The sequence below is a fragment of the Canis lupus genome, chromosome 22 (genome assembly GCF_048164855.1).
Source record: "Canis lupus baileyi chromosome 22, mCanLup2.hap1, whole genome shotgun sequence".
Taxonomy (NCBI): domain Eukaryota; kingdom Metazoa; phylum Chordata; class Mammalia; order Carnivora; family Canidae; genus Canis; species Canis lupus.
The window spans coordinates 27,758,197-27,776,311 of NC_132859.1; the positions used below are offsets into that span (position 1 = coordinate 27,758,197).

The 18,115-nt window shown below is 34.9% G+C and overlaps 2 long non-coding RNA genes across 2 annotated transcripts in view; one reads left to right on the forward strand and one right to left on the reverse strand.

Moving 5' to 3' along the window:
• LOC140614082 (uncharacterized) overlaps positions 1-15,567 on the reverse strand; it is a 36,520-nt gene extending 20,953 nt beyond the window's left edge. The window contains exon 1 of the long non-coding RNA XR_012014974.1: positions 15,455-15,567. This is a non-coding gene — a long non-coding RNA (uncharacterized lncRNA). The remainder of the gene's footprint in view (positions 1-15,454) is intronic.
• LOC140614081 (uncharacterized) lies at positions 299-17,151 on the forward strand. Its single transcript, XR_012014973.1, has 4 exons — positions 299-618; positions 6,235-6,407; positions 8,564-8,648; positions 16,493-17,151. It is a non-coding gene; the product is annotated as an uncharacterized lncRNA (long non-coding RNA).
• Positions 17,152-18,115: the final 964 nt, after the last annotated feature.

Below are 18,115 nucleotides of genomic sequence, written 5' to 3' on the forward strand. Positions count from 1 at the left end.
GCTACAGATAGCTAAATTTAAATGGCTTAAAATTAAACACAATTAAAAATTCAATGAGTCATTAGACTAGCTATACTTTAAGTGCTCAGTAGATCGATGAAGCTGGTAGAAAGACCTAGTGAGGACACAGAACATTTCCATCTTTGCAGAAAGCTCCGTTGGACAGTGCTGGTCTAGAAAGTGTGAGCCATCATAGATCAACAGACATAACTACATGCTATCATCTGATGAAGCATATGGAAATTTCTCTGTCCTCCACCCCCGTTTCCTCTTTCTTCCAGGGACTTGAAATAGGAAGAAAAAAAACAACCCAACAGAACTACAAAAAAAGAGAAAACAGACAAAGAGGACTGTTGTAAAAATAAGAAGCTTTGAAGAATCTGAAGCAGATGTTATGCTGGGAGCTAGTATGTACTATATACCACCTGTGCCCACTTAATTCCGTCCAAAATCATTTCCTCCACAGTTACCACGAAGAGAGATGGAAATTCAGGGATCTAAGAATATTTGGTGGAAGGAAAGGGAGGAAGAAAGTGAGAGTAAGGGTAATTCAGATGTGGAGTTCATCCGCAGATGGGAATAATGATTTACTGCCAGTGGGCACTCCTAAACTCTGGGGTAAGCCATGTTTTCTCTGCCTGGAGCTTCATAAGTTGGCTGGACCACCATGCAAAGCCATTCCATATGTACATGTTTTTGAGTAAAAAATTATATGTCAGCTACTGCTGACATATACATATATATGAATATATATATGTGAGTGTGTGTTCATATATATATGTATGTGTGTGTATATATATGTATGTGTATGTATATACTCACATGTATATGTGAGTGTTAAGGATATGGGATAGAAACGAAAGTTTTATATAAAAATAGTCAAGACCCATTCTTTTAGCCTTCCAACAACTTGTTTTGCTGCATACACTTTATTGTATTTCAATGGTTCTTAGTCTGTATCAGATGCTATTGCTTTAACCCTTTTCTTACAGTGGCCTGCTCATTTTGTGGCACAATTACTTTATTATTCCAGGTGAAAAGGGCTGCCAGTTTTAACTAGCTTGTTCTGAGCACTAAAGGTACTCTATTGCTGAACCCATAGAGACGGAGTGAATTATCTGATCAGTAAACTGAACTTCCTCTTCAAAAAAAAAAAAAATTGCCTGAAAAAGGATACATTCCTCAGAACATGCCATCATTTTTCTTCTGGAAAAGTTACTAGTTTCCATTATTGGGTGTAAATCATAAAATGTGACTGCACCAGAAAAGAGACCATTTTGGAGTTGATGTGGATGACCCAGTATTTTACCAGGCTTGTGACAGTGGGAACTTTCTGGAAATTGAATAGGAAATGTCAGCTGACTGAAAACACATCTCATCTGAAGGCTCAAAGTGCTGTCCCAGCTCTATGATTTGCTAGCATCTTTGATTGTTCTCTTGGCTTGGCATAATTCTTCTCTCTTTGCAGAAAAGGGCTCATTTTTCACATTTTCTCAGCCAAAGTTTTCCCTTCTGACCCATAGAGAGAAACTGGAGATCACCAGCTTCAATTTCTATTTGATTCTCCACATTTGTGACTCCCATAGAGAGAAGATAAATACTTCATATATAGACAGTGAGATGAACTTTTGAATATGAGTCACAAATTTCTTAGTTCATTCATTTAATTAATCTATTTATTCATTCAACAAAAATGTGCTAGTTACTGTGCATGGAGAGATAGTGAAAAAGATAGAAACATTCCCTCTTTCTTGAAGATTACATTCTAGTAAAAGACAATGGTCAGAGATATTAGTTGCTTATTGCTGTTGTAACAAATCACCACAAATTTAGTGACTTAAAACTGTACAAGTTTTTGATCTTGCAATTCCGTAGGTCAGAAGTCCAACACAGGTCTCACTGAGGCTAAAATCAAAGTGGATTTCTTTCTGGAGGCTATAGGAGAGAATTCCTTTCCTTACTTTTTCCAGCTTCTAGAGGCCACCTGTAATCCTTGACTCATGGCCTCCCCTCCTCTATCATCAAAGCCAACAACATCAGAGCCTGCTCATGTCACATTCCTTTGACCTTTCCTTTGTCATCATATCTCTCTGTGACCACAGCTGGGAAGGGTTCTTGGCTTTTAAGATTTATGTGATTAGATTGGACTCACCAGGATAATCTCCCCATCTCAAGGTCCAGTAGCCTTAATTATATCTACACCGTTTCTTTTTGTCATGTAAGGAAATTTATTCACAGGTTCTGAGGATTAGGACATGGACATCTTTGGGGGAGGGCATTGTTTTGCCTACCGTGTCAGATAAACAAATAAAACTAAAGTAGCTATGTATTATGGTAAGTGCTACAAAAAGAACAGGGTGCTATGAGAGAGGATAAGAGGAGGGCACCCACTGTAGACAGTGTAGTTAGTAGAGACATTTCTGGGAAGGTGGTATTTAAGCTGAGTACGGAGGGATAAGAAGAAATCTTCCTCTCATTCAAGCAATAGGACTTGACTTGGTGTCACCATCTTACAGATGCTATCCCTCTGCTTATAGCTGATTAGCCAGGTGATGGGCATCTGACTTAGGCTGGGCCATTCAGAACCTTTCTCTGAGATTTGAAAACTTGGTTGCCAGGGGAAGTGTTTCCAAGCATTTCTCTGTGGTGAAGCTTGGAAATAATAAGCCCTGGAGTAGTCATCAATAATATTTCTTGTCTTATAGGCATTGATATAAAAGAAGAAAGCTAACCCATGGAGTTAAACAGAGGGAAAAGATGGGGAAAGAGTCGTTCAAAGTAAAATTACTAACTGTATTATTTAGGACTCCTTTCGTTGTATGCTTAAAAACCTAAAAAACCTATCTTAAGCAAAAAAGTGAAATGTAACTTGTTGCTTTATGGTAGAAGTGTGCTCTCTGAGGCTAGCTGCACTCCTACTTTTCTCAGGGCCCCATGAATCTTCCAATAAATTTTACTCTGCTGCTGAAGATAGTTAGGTTTTTTAGGTTTCTCTCATTCACAACCAAAAGAATCCTAAAGAATACAGTAGTAGTTTTACTTTCAGAAACTGTGGCATACCTGGGACTCCTCCACAGAGATGGATAAGCATTTTTGAAATCCATATAAAATGCCATAATATTGTGTTTTTATTCTTTTATTCCCAAACTACAAATACCTATTCACATCACATTATGGGTTGCCTTTACTCATTTGTCCAATTGGAATATAATTGTGATCTCCACAAGTTTTTCCTTTTTGCTTTTTTAAAAATTATGCGATATAAAAAAATAAAAAATAAATAAAAATTATGAGATATAACATATATATAGCATATACATGTAAAATGTATAAGCATATTTTAAAGAATGTTAATAAGTAATAAGAAAACAAACTTGCACTGGCCAGCATAAAAACTGGACGATTACAGTGCCTTTGAACCTCCTATGTGCTTTTCTTATATGGATCTCCTTTTCTTCCCTATAAAAGTAATCACTATCCTGAGTTTTCTGTTAATCAGTCTCTCACTTTTCTTTAAAATATTATTATATGGATCACTTGGCTGGCTCAGTCAGTAGAGCATGTAAATCTTGATCTAAGGGTGGTGACTTTGAGCCCTATGTTGGGTATAGAGAGTACTTAAAAAATAAAATCTTAAATAAAACAAAATACTACAACGTATGTATTCCTAATTTATGATTTTTAATTTGCAATTTTAATATTTACTTAAATGGATTCCTGCAAAGTAAAATTTTTCTACTGCTTGCTCTTTTGTTTGACACTGAATTTCTTTTTTCTATGATTTCATTCATTCATTCATGAGAGACACAAAGAGAGAGGCAGAGACACAGGCAGAGGGAGAAGCAGACTCCTTGCAGGGAGCCTGATGTGGGACTCCATCTCAGGACCCCGGGATCACACTCTGAGCCAAAGGCAGACACTCAACCACTGAGCTACCCAGGCATCCCTGTTTGACATTGAATTTTGAGACTCATTCACATTAATATGTATAGGCAAAGTTCATTCATGTTCACTATTATATATTTCACTATGCTCTGAGTGTGCAGTTTGCTTACACATTCTACTATTGAAGAGCATTTAGAGTGGTTTCTAGTTTTTTCCTTTATTACAAACAATGTCAGCTGGGGCACATGTGTAAGTTTCTCTGGTGTTTACCTATGAGTGCAATAATTGGGTCACAGGAAAAAAAAATTTGAAGTTTTAGAGGCAATTCCAAGTAAGTTTCCAAAGTAGTTGCAGCATTTTGTAATCCAACCAGTAGTGTAAAAGGTATAATATTGCTTCATGTTCTGGCTAAAATTTGGTATTGTGAGACTTTATTCTATTATGTGATTATTATTATTACTATTGTTATTGTTAATCTGATGGGTGTGAAATGCTATCTCCTTGAGATTTTATATTAGGTTTTCCTCATTATAAAGGATATTGGTAATTTTTTGCATGTTTATGGGAAAGGCATGATTTTTCTTTTGTAAAAACATGTTTATATGAGGACATTATATATTTTGGAATTGAATTCTTTGTCAGTTTATTTGTGTTGCAATATTTTACTCAGCTTGTGAGTTACCTTTATACACTAACATATTTCTTATCAAACAAATTCCCTTTTTGGTGTTACTATTATTATATTTTTTAATTGAGGTAGATTTTACATAACACAAGGGTAACCATTTTAAAATTAACAATTCAGTGACATTTAGTACATTCACCATGTTGTGCAACCACCACCTTTGTCTGGGTCTAGAAGTTTCATCATACCCAAAGGAAACCCCGCACCCCTTAAGCAGTTGCTCCCTATTCTCCCACCCCCAGGCCTAGCAACCCCCAGTTAGGTGTTTATTCTTAATTTTAATGCAGTAGAATTTGTAGGCTTTGTATTCTTCAGTTTTCTATCTATCCCTTCACCAACACCACCTTGTCTTCATTACTAGAACTCTCTAAATAGTCTTGCTGTCTGACAGGGTTAGTATTTTTAGTAGTGTCTTGATTATTTGGGGCCATTTCCCATTCCTTATAAATTTTAGAAGTTTCATAAAAATCCTCCTGGGATTCCAATTGGAACTGTATTTTATCTAGAGATTAATTTGGGGACAGTTATCATCTTTAAAATATTATCTTCCTATTGATGAACATGATTGGTTCTTCCATTTATCTGATCTCCTTTATGGCTTTCAAATTTTAAAACTGTCCACATAATAATCTTACACATACTCTGTTGGATATATTTCTGAATATCTTATGTTTTTGTTGATCTTCTAAATTGTATTTTTTAAGTTATGTTTTCTATTTGTTACTGGTATAAAAAGTACTGCAACTGGCTTTTGTTAATCTTATATTTAGCAAACTTGCTTAATCCTCTTTTAAGATCGAATATATTACCTGAAGATCCCTTACATTTCTAATGTGTATAGACTTAGACAATATACAATATATGAAAAAATAGGTAAAAATTAGAAACACAATATTTTTCACTTTTCTCAAATGGCTGTTTGTCATAATACCTATGAAATAGGATATTTTTGTTTATTTCCAATTCTTATTTTTTTAATTAAAAAGTTTTTGTATGCAATCTACTAGATCACCCAACCAATGTATTTTACCTGACATCAAAAGAAATTTTTTTTTGTTTTGTTTTTTAATTTATTTTATTTTTTATTATTTTTTTTAATTTATTTATGATAGTTACAGAGAGAGAGAGAGGCAGAGACACAGGCAGAGGGAGAAGCAGGCTCCATGCACCGGGAGCCCGACGTGGGATTCGATCCCGGGTCTCCAGGATCGCGCCCTGGGCCAAAGGCAGGCGCCAAACCGCTGCACCACCCAGGGATCCCTCAAAAGAAATTTTGATGCTGGGCGGATGTTTGCTATATGTCTGTCATAGACATGTTTTATCAAATTTAGGGTAGTTGTCTTTCCTGAGAGGCTTCTTAAAATTACTATTATAAATGAAGGTTGAATTTTATTGAATCCCTTTTCTACATCTATGGTGATCATATGATTTTTTAAACTCTTTTAACATAATAAGTTATATGAATACATTTTCTCCTGTTGAGTCAAACTGGGATTCCTGGAATAAATTTGTGTTAGTCATTGGCTATTCTAATCTCTTTTATGCAATGCTAGATTCAGTTTGACAAGATTTGTTTAGAATTTTTAATATATGTTTATGAATGAGATGACCTATATATTTTCTTCTTTTAAATTTCTAACGACTTATTTATTTATTTGAGAAAGACGCAGAGACAGCAAGCATGAGCAGGAAGATGGGCAGAGGGAGAAGGAGAAGGAAAGAGAATCCACAGCAGATTCCCTGCTCAGCACAGAGCCCACAGAGCTCTATCTCAGAATCCTGGGATCATGACCTGAGCCAAAATCAGGAGTCTGACTCAACAAACTGAGCCACCCAGGTACCCCAAACCTATATATTTTCTTGTTTTTTTTTTCTTTTTCTTTCTTGGTGTTTGATAATAAGTTTATATTAGTCTCATAACACAAGTTGGCAAGTATCAGCTATTGCTGTAGTAATAACTCCATGATTTCAATGGCTTAAATATCATTTATTTTTTGCTCCTGTTACCTGCTATATTGTAATTTTGATTATCTTGGTTGGTTCAGTTGGTCACTGTTCCAACTTCCCTTTCAATCTAGAAATGAGGCTGAGAAAGCAACTCATATTTGGCATGTGCTATGTTCACAACTGAGGGTAGGATCATTAGAGGCATGAGTCAAACCAAATGTGACAAATGTCATATTTTCTCATTTCTTATGGGCTAAAGCAAGTCACATGGACAAGTCAGTGTCAATGAAGTGAGACTATATTCCTTAGAGAAGTTTGACAATGAGAGAATGGGAATGGGTAATTGTTAATAACAGCCTATTATATTCAACACTTTTGGTAACAAAAATTTTCTTCCTTCTACAAGTAAAATACACTCAGTAAGACATTGAGAAATCTCATTTAATTATGGCATTAGGTTCTATGACTAGGATCTAGTGATTGGCATCATGTCTAGACTCATGTCTCTTACTTCTGGGACCTAAGTACAAAAACACACATCTTACGTGCATCTCCCTTGCACCATCTATAATGTGGAACAGAGTAACTAGAATCTAATAAATACCCTCATTGGAAAGAGGAAGAATTGGAAGTTCATCATTTTTACTAGTCCATAGAAATTCTGAAATTCCTCTGGGAAAATGCAGTGAGCTCTGCTATTCTGGAGGTGAGAAGCATTTCTTGATTAGATTGTGGTCTTGGTTCCTGGGAGCAGCCCCAATCCACTGTTCCACTTTGGCTCTTATTTGAACTCTTTGGATCATCCGTCCTCCTGGTTTTCCTCAGCCATGTCTGAAGAGGAGCTTTCTCAGTCTAGTGCTTGCCTATAAAATGTTTGCAGCCTAGCACTGTTGAACACAGTCTCTTAATTCATGCTGCAGCATTTTGAAACAAAATTCTTTCAAAAAATTTTTAAAAATGATTCCCTTCACTGTATAAAATGAGGCATCCTATTTTCTTTGTGAGAACTCCCTCTAAACAGAATTATGGTCCTTTGAGCTTATCAGGATTCTTGGCTTAGTCTTAGTCCCTGAACCATTCTGTCTAATTGAAGAGGATTTATAGGGAGCCATCTTGATCCACTCAGAGGACTTAACAAAGGTGTAACAATCAGGATTTTTATTTGGTGATTTCTTCCAGACTGTATTTTAGTGGTCACAATCTTAGCCCCGGGATTGTGTACAAATTTCTAACAGGAGATGAGCAATAGTTGTAAGTTTCAACCCTTCAGCTCCTGGAGTTTCTCGATTCTCATTTTCCATTTTGCTTCTGCAATAACTTGAAAAGCAGAAATATACCTAATAAACTTGCAAGTTGGGCAGAGAAGTTTTGAGACAAAGCATGCCTCCAGAAAGAACATTGATGTCAGTTTTGTTTAGTTTTACATGTGGGTGTGTGTATAGAATTTATTCAGTTTATTTAAATTTTACATGTATTTTCAAAACATTTTCTTTACGTTCCTTTATATAAGATGTAATCTCTGTAACGATTATGATCATTTTTTACTGCTAATAGTACTTAATTTTGCTTTTTATTACTTTCTCTTAATTAATCTTGCTAGAAGCCTGTCACTTTTTAGTCTTTCCAAAAAGCCAACTTTGGATATATTGTTCTTTTGTAGTGTATCTTTACTTTATATTTCACTAATTTTTGTGCTTATTACAATTTCCTTTTTAAAATCAATTCTGTCATTCTTTCCTTATATCTTAAGTTGAATGTCTTGTCTTTTTTTATTTTTACTAATACACGACTTTAAGCCTATAAATTTTCCTCTAAGTGCTATTGTAGCTGCATGTCACAGTATCACATTCAATTTAAAAAATCTTCTTTTTCTTCCTAATTGCCATTATGGTTTCTCCTTTAATCCATTAATTATTTAGAAATGTATTTAAATGTACAAATGTATATGATTTTAAATTATTTTCCTTATTGGTTTATATTTTGTTATTCAGAAAATATTTGTGTTTGGTATTGATTCATTGAATATTGTTGAATCTTATTTTGCAGCAAATAATCATTTTTTGCAAATGTTTCACGTGAGCTGATAAAGAATAAACGTCCACAAAAAGACATGGATAATTGAATTACAATGGTGAGACTTCATTACATTGTACACTTAAGTTTTTCTCATTTTTTTAACATCTGAAAATGTCTTCATTTTACTGTTGCTTTTGAAGCTCAATTTAACTTGATATACAGTTTTGAATCAACAGTTGATTTACATCCAGTACTTTAAAGATATCTTTCTACTTTAATTTTCTTCCACTGTCACCGTTGAGAAGTCATTTGTTATTCTAGTTACCGTATTTCTATAAAATTTATTTGGCTGACTTTATTGCTTTTTCTTTATCTTTAGTGTTTTGTACTTTCAATCTATATTTCTTTTTTTTTTTTTTTTTTTTTTTTTCTATATTTCTTTTTATTTATTCTGCTGAGAGTCTAGGAGCTTCTCAAGTCTGAGTCTGGCATCTTTCATCCATTCTAGAAAATGCTCTGCCATTATTCTTTGAAGGACTGCCTCTCCTCATTTTCAATATTAGCTCCCCCTTAGAACTCCAGTTAGATTTCATGATACTCTCTTCATTTATTCTTCACTTTGTCTCTGCAACACACTGGACGATATCTTCTAAACTGCCCTACAATTCATTAATTTTCCTCTCATCTCTATCTAATCCACTGTTTAACTGTTTTCCTCAGTTTTTAGTTCCTCTTTTTTTTTTTTAATTTTATTCATTTATTCATAGAAACACAGAGAGAGAGAAAGAGGCAGAGACACAGGCCTTAGAAGGAGAAGCAGGCACCATGTAGAGAGCCTGACATGGGACTTGATCCAGGGTCTCCAGGATCACACCCTAGGCTGCAGGCGGCGCTAAACCACTGAGCCACCAGGGCTGCCCAGTTTTTAGTTTCAATTAATACATTTTTAACTTCAAGGATCTATATTTGGTTTTTGAAAAAAAATCAGCTTGGTTATTTTTTGAGAAATCATTATTATTCTGTTATACTTTTGTTACCTTTAAATTTTCTCTAAACATATAAAATAGACTTATTTTATATTGCACAGATGATAACCCCAGTATTTATAGTCTTTGAGTGTCTGTTTATACCTTTTTTTTGTTTCTACTTACTTCCACTTATTGTGTTTTGCCTTCTCATGTGTTGTGATATCTGCTTATCAATTTACATTCCTTAGAATATAAGAATTTTTTGACATCTGTTTTTTTAATGTTTTTCATGAAGTATTTGTGTTTGCTTATGCTTGATGCTTAGAGACATTACTTATCAAGGACAACTTTAAATTTTCAGCTTAAAGTTTTAAAAATTATCTCAAGTATGTAAAAATATAGTCTTGTAGTTGACAATTCTTAGAAGAGACATTTTTCTTTTTCTGTTTAGCAAAAATCCAAAGCCAAGACTGACAATCTCCCATGGTGCCCTCCTTCTGTGGGGCAGTTTTTCCTAGTTTGAACTTCAGGGGTCTGGACTTTTAAGTGGTGGTTTACAGGTTTTGTCTTCTCTCTGCCATGTGCTTGGCTCTTTAAGTCCCAGATGATATACACCATCCCTAGGCCATCAGGAATTGGCAGATACATCCAGGGAAACCATTATTTCTTGAACTAACTCTTCTCCCTGGATTTATACAGGTTCTGGATGATGCCCTTTCACAAATTGCAGTTTGTCATTCACAATAAGTAATGATAGAACTTTCTAACATGAGAGATTTTGTTGTCACTTGAATATCAAGTGATTCCTTTTCTTTAAGTGTTGGAGAAAAAAATACCTTATACTTAGGCATGTATGGTAACTTGACTTTCTCATTTAACTTTTTTATTACATTCTAGACATAGTTTATAATTAAAAATGGCAGAACTATTTATGTTAGTAATATATTATCATTACTCTACCTTTCATCTTTTTTTCAAAGCCAAAGGTTGGCTGAGAAAAGCAGCACTACTGCATCCTCCCCCTACCAAGCACATACACACACACCACCACCACTACTACCACTACCACTAAACCTACCCCCTCAGCCAATAAAAATAAACATAAATCTAACTAAAAACCATGTGCATACTCTGAAAACACAGCTTCAAGATAAATCTCTTGGCCTCCCCTTTTAGCCAGATTGCCATCTCTAAATATCTTAAACCTTCCTTTATAAAACTTTTGGAGCCTATACAGTTCTTTCTGTTTCTGCCTTTAAATTTTCCAAAACTTTGGTTGTTGGATAGCCCTCCTCTATTGACTTTGGATCAGTTACTTTTGCTTGCATGGAAATCTTAAATTGCTCTTCTCATACATCCACAAATACAAGGAATTTCTTTTGGATTTTCAATTTTTCAGTGAAGTTTCTTCCACATTCAGTTCTGCTGTCATTCCACAGATATTACCTACTTCTAAAGAAATATGTTTGATTTACATTCATTTGATTCATGCCAAATTGATTTTTTTCATTTCATGTAAAATAACTGATTTTACCTCATTCTTTCCTCAAAATCTAGAGACCATCACTACAAAAGCACCACCAGTAGAGTGACATAGGGGAAAAGGACTTTTAACCGGAGCATTTACACAGAAAGACAATAAGTACTTTTTTTCCTTATGGTATATTGCACTTGGTTAAAACAACAAAACAAATGAACAAACAAAATATAAAACCCTTTTGCCTAAGCCATATAGATAAGTGGAGGACCAAAGGTCCTTCAAATTTTATGGCTTAAAGAGTGAGTTTATTCACTAGACGGGTGGAAGCAGGAGAATGTATTCATTAGAAGAGTCAAATTCTCTTTCACTGACCCAGGGCTGGTGGACCTCCTATCAGGGAATAAGGAGAAGCAAGAGGAGGTTAAAAAAGAAATATGTGGAACTTTGGGTCTTTTCCTCCAATTTATGTATATACTACTTCCTACACATTTTTAGAATAAAGATTCTTTAAATTAAAATTTTAAATGTATATAAGGTAAGAAAAGTAAGTATCCCTGTTCTTCACCCTTCCTATTTCATTCCCAATGGGTAATCTCTGATAACTATTTAATGAACATTATAGCTATGTTTATGCATTTATCTACCCACTTAATATATTTTAATTCATTTAATCCTCACATAACTCTGAAGTGGTACTATTATTATCCCCATTTTCCAATAACAAAAATGCACTACATTTGAAATAACTTGCCCAAAACTCAATCTACTAAATGGTAGGGCTGGCATTTTAACTCAGTTTGACTCCAGTCTCTGCTCTTAACTCCTTTGTTAAACTATCTTTGAAATTTATTGTGAAGATTTGTTATCATCTACATCAAGATTTACAACTGTTGTGGGATGTTGTTGGTTTTTGTTTCTGTTGTTTTGTATTTTTGTTTTTGGTTTTTTGTTTTTTTTTTTTTTTGGTATATTTTACCTGTCAAATAAAATATCCTCTTTATTCTCTTTAATGCTTTTGCATTTCATTTAGTATTTATATTGTCACATTGATTTCTTCTTGCTAGTATTTATCATGGTATATCTATTTCTATTACTTATCTTTAGCCATTTAAAAATTATTTGGTCTTGTTTGTGTCTGTCAGCAGGAAGACAGATTTTCTTTTTACCCAAAAGTAAGAGTCATTATTTATTATTAGAAATTCTGATTCATTTATTGAATAGAGGTTTTAATACATTTACTGCATTATGGACTTCTTCATGAAAATTCTTCTTTTTCCAAGTAACTCTTTCTTGCCATTTCTTTTTTACTTCTTCTCTTTCAAACTGTAAATATTTCTTTATTTCTTTTTTCTCATTGTTTTGAATTTATATATTCTATTTTCTAGGACTTACTTTTAATATTTATAATTTAAGTATGTTGACTTTAAAAATTAATCCCTAGAGTTAAACAGTTTTCTATACATTTTCCCTCATCTTATTTATTCCCATCTCTCTCTCTCTACACATATTGGGGTCACCCTGTAGAGGTGACATGGATCTCCCACCCAAAATTTTGTTTTGGATATCAAGACTGATGACACCACACACCCATCAAGATGATATGACAAGGCTTATTCTCATATAATAAAGTTTTCTAGGACAACAAAGTTGACCCTCAAACTGGTTTAAACACAGCTTGAGAAAGCAAGGAAAAAAGATTGGTTTGACTTTTATCATGGCTAGGGGTTGGAGCTTGAGTAAGGGTTCTTGCACATTGCAGTAGCTTGTGTGGTTTAAATTTCCTGCCAAAACCAAAGGAGAGATAATCTAAGCTTTCTTATCAGTTTGCCCAGTTGTGGAGCAGAACAGAAAGGGGAAGTGGTGGGACAAATATCAAAAATAAATTCAGATTCCTTATTACAACCCCTCCCATGTTGAGATCACTTGGGACATTAGTTTCAGATTGTTAATAATTATTTTTTCATGTATATTAAAACACCTTTTAAATAGGAATATGATTGATTTTTTTTTCTCATTACCATTTCTGATGGCTGATACCATTTACTCCTTTTTGATTCATTTTTCATTTTGCTAGAATACACTTTTTTTTTCCCTGAGGTAGTCTGTAGATGATAAAGTTACTGAATGCTAGTTTTGCAAGATATAGGACTTAAGTATACAAAAATTTCTCTCACAACCTTAATCCTGACTCACCTTCTGGCATCTATTTTTGCCAAAGAGAACTCAGACTCTAATCTGATTTTTGTTTCTCTTTTTAGCTTCCCAAATCCCCTCTAGAGGCTTTATTCTTATATTCTAAAGTTTTCCTTTTGGGTTTTTTTTTAAATTATTTACTTATTATACATGATAGACACACACAGAGAGAGAGAGAGGGAGAGGGAGAGAGAGAGGCAGAGACACAGGCAGAGGGAGAAGCAGGCTCTATGCAAGGAGCCCGACACGGGACTCGATCCTGGGACCCCAGGATCATGCACTTGGCCAAAGGCAGGCGCTAAACCACTGAGCCACCCAGAGATCCCCTTCCTCTTGTTTTTTAAGTATTTCTAAAAATTACTGTTATTTATCCTATTTCACACTCAGTGAGATATTTAATCTGAAGTCACAGTACTTTCTCTAGTTCTAGTCTTACTGCTCATAACCTGCTTTTCATCTATATTAATACTATTATTCAGTTCATATACTGATATTTTAATTTTGATATTAATGTTTTTAGTTTTTAGAGCTATTTATTTTTCATGTTTGTAACTTTTTGGGGAATTTCTCCAAGGATATTCAACATATTTATTTTGAAGCTTTTGTGTGTGTACACTCACTTTGTTAGCTTCATTTCCTCAAGAGTTAATTCTTCTGCTCTTCTGAGAGAATTCATTCATCTCTTCTGTGATGATGAATTTCCTTAATGTTTGTGAGTTTTTGATTGCTTTCTTATATTTGTGTTTGAAAATACATCTTTGTTTTTGTAGAGATCCTGGCCTTGATATAAAAGCATATTTTCTATGGTCTTCAAGTATGAGTTGGATGTGCTTCTAGATGAGATATACCTATAACTTATATTTCATGGGTGGAAGCTTCCTCACTTCTCCCTATTCTTTGGCTATTTGAAATATTGTCCTGTCTCTTTGGCCCAAACAGCCACACCATCTGCTTTAGTCTGAAGGTATATGACAACCACATATGCTGCTTAGCTTAAGGGAGGGTCAGAGAGAAGCCAGAATTCCATGCTGACTTGGAATATGTTGTCTTGTCTATTTATGCTTATACTTATCACATGACCCAGCTCTTTATTTTTCAGTCTAGTTAAGTATATTTGTAAAAATACATATTTTTTTCTTATTTCTAAGGGTCTGGGCCCAAACTTTCATCTTGAACATTCTCCATTGTTCTACATTTTTAGCCTGTTGCATTTTGGGTTTCTATGTAACAAAAACAAGTGAATTCATACATAAGCCTTTAAAAAATCTCTTTAAATGTGACCCCATATCCATTAATAATTTCATTCTATGAGCAGCTGCCCAGTGACTTGTATTATGCTTCTTTGTACGTTGCTCCATTCTTATTAATGATGATATTAATATATGTCAAATCACCCATTTCTGAGAAGCAGTTATTAAGAAGAAAACTTTCAATTAATGCAAGAAAGGGATTTAAGTAGACCTAATGATAATGAGTTGTATTGATAAAGAAATTTCTCTTTAATGAAAACTAACATTAGTTTCTCACATACCTTGATCTAGTGCTGTTATACCTATAAACTTAGATATAGTTAGAGTCCTGGGAAAACTCAAAAAGAATCTGAGTGAGTGTAATCCTCCCATCTTGTAAGAGTTTATGTAATAATGCTACAGTAGTTCAGATCAGGTTTAGCAGATTATCACACGTGATACAATGCAACTGCTGGTGTGGCTAAGACATAGAACTTCCTAGGCATGTAAGAAGCCATACTTTGTTAAATTTGCAGTGTTCTGCAATGCACCATAAGCAACATTGGACAGGGAGGCGATTTTCTATTATTTGACTGGGGTGGGTGGAATAATTTTAATTGCTAAGAAATTGCATTTTCATTGTAAAGCAATTCAAGTTATAGCAGATTCATAATGCAGCTATTGTAAAAATGACATTTCAGTGACATTTCTGTGAGAAGAACATGGTGATTTTGCAAATGACATGGTGAGGGCATAGCAGTTTCGCGAATAACACATTTTCACAATACGTGTGCTGGGAGCATAAATAATGATGATGGCAATAATATTAATAATAATGGCATTCCATGAGGGAAAACCTTTTATCTCTGCAATTCTGAAGTTCTTTAACTCACACCTATCCACTTTACACTCCTCTCAAATAATTGCTCTTGACTCTTTCTAATGGAAGGGAACTGAGGAGCCAAGTGGTTGCCCAACTCTGTAACAAATTAATGGCAAACATAGAATCAGAACTCTATTTTCTTTTAAAAAGTCTTTGGGGATGACTCACCAGAATGAGTGTCATACAGGTACTGGAAATGATATTGCTCTGATTTTATTATAAATGTATTTCCATCGGTTTCTTAGGTGGGTTGTAGGTGAGCAATTATCATCTTCTCTTTTCATATGCATAAAAGAAAATATAGCATTGTTTTATTTCAGGATAAACTGAGTTGCTCATTTCAAATATGTTTATAAAATATTCTAATAAGTTAAACAGGTAAGCTGCTTTTGTTAGCCTGAGGGCATATTATTCCCACAGTAGATATGTCATCACCATTTTATTTTCACAATGTCATTATCATGTCATTAATATAGAAATTTCTCATCTTTTCCTGTACATATATTTTAGGAGAAAAATAGCTCCTTAGCAACTATATTTTCAGTGATGGGAAATAAAAGTTGGAGTGATGGTTGCCTGAAAGCATGACCCATGTGGTCATGGTCATTATGACTGACATAATTTATTAAACACATTACAAGTCAAGGAAAAAAATTTTACTTTTTGACCAAATGCTTTGGCTACTTGTTTTGTTGATTTCATCTCAATGTGTATGAATGAAATGGCTTGAAAGTTAAGAATTTGGAGTCAGACTTTAATTACATGCTATTGATACTCTGTATTTAATCAATACCTTGTATTTACATTGGATTTATTGTATTCAGCCTAACACAAAACATGTTGAAACATAAGTTCTTTCCCAGGCTTGAAGGGAGTGAGGTGTAGTGGCAAGAGCAATGTTCGGAAATCCCAGTTCTGATCCATTTGAAAGTTATTTGCCTGTAACTAACCATTTACTACATTATGCATCAGGTTGGCATTGGAAGCATAATATGAATGTTATTTTATCATTATGCCTGGTCTTTGGAAGGGTGAGTAGGCTTAGTAAAATTTAGAGAAAAAAAATTTTTTTAAAGATCTCTTTGCTTATCAAACCTCTTGTTGCCTTACAAATCCCAGGCAAAGAATATATGATTCCAAGCTAATTCCATTACTGATTTGTTGCTACACTGAATACCAGAGAGCTAATGAATTCTTCTATTTCAGAGGCTATGATTTACATCTTGTTTGGATCACTTGGTCCCGTGATGTCAAGCCTTCAATCAGAAGTCTATGGTCTGACGTCCTCATTTTCACAGCGTGCACACAGTATCTCCCACGTTCTGCCAACACAGGGCTGCCATGCCTCTTGTCAGTGTTCACTCAGATGACTAAATGGCAAGGGGTATCAATGCATGTTAAAACTACAACACAGATTTGCTGCAAAATATCGACGTTTTAACACAGGCATCACTGTGTCAATAACAATAAGTGATGCCACCATTTCTCTCCCGTTGCTTCAGCCAAGAAGGACACTGTTGCAGAGCCAATATGGGAAGGACCTGTCTGCTTCATTCTGGTTTTTACCAAGGGTCCTTTGCAAAAGAAAAGGAAGTCTAAGAAGGTATATTCAGATATTTCAAGGTAAACACTCAATATGATCGGCCAAGAGACCCAGAATGGTTGAACCAGAGTTGTCTGGAGTTTGATTGAGAAGTATTCTAAAATTGGGCAGCCTGGGTGGCTCAGCGGTTTGGCACCACCTTCAGCCCAGGGCGTGATCCTGGAGACCCAGGATCGAGTCCCACTTCGGGCTCCCTGCATGGAGCCTGCTTCTCCCTCTGCCTGTGTCTCTGCCTCTCTCTCTCTCTCTCTCTCTCTCTCTCTCTCTCCCCCTCTCTCTGTCTCTCATGAATAAATAAATAAAATCTTAAAAAAATAAAAAAAGAGAAATATTCTAAAATTAACACCATAGGACAATTCCACCCAATCCTTAGGCTCTCTGTGTGGTTGTTAAAGTGATTGATGGTAAGTGAGGGAGAAGACAAAACAGGTCAGACCTCACTGAAAACTACTTTTCTGCTTTTAGTTGGAGAAAAAGAAATGAAACACAAGTCTGTGTCTTCAGGACAACTGGGCCTGTCAGTCTCTTCAAACAATGTAGTGAAGAAGGGCTGTCAAATTGTTTTCCTGATATCGGTGGAGACAAAAATCTCTTCACAGCAGAGACCATTAACCAGTGCTTGTAGAACATGCACCACCATCTGAAGTGCTTGCCCTCACCTGCTCCCTCCCCACCTAGGGATACTTCAGGGAAGATGGGCATATTGGATTACACTTTCCCTTAGAAGGGAAGGGTTCAGTAATATCTAGTTCAGACATTGTATACCTAGTTCTGAGTAATCCCAAATATTACTAAAAGCAACGCAAGCCCCGCAAAGAAGGCTGAGAGCTGAGTGGGAGTCCCACTCCCACTCTTGAATATAGCTGTTCTAATCCTTACCTAATATTTTATCTGTAAAAGATGTTCTACTGCTAACGTTTAATTTTGCTCCTCATTTCACAGAAAACTAGACCAGCCAGGTGTGATATACCTAACGACAAGGTCATGTAACTAAATTCAGATGATTAATAATATAGGAATTATTTTGCTAAATAGAGAAATAATACATGTTAAATAGAACTCTGGCTGGAAAATTAATAAACTGTATAGTAACCGAAAAAAACACATTTTAAAAAATGGTATATATGTCCACTGTCACTCTTGCTTTATTGTTTCTTAGCCAGAAAATATGTTTTTTGTTTGCTAAGAATCTTAGTTACATCACCTAGACAAAACAGAAAATTCCT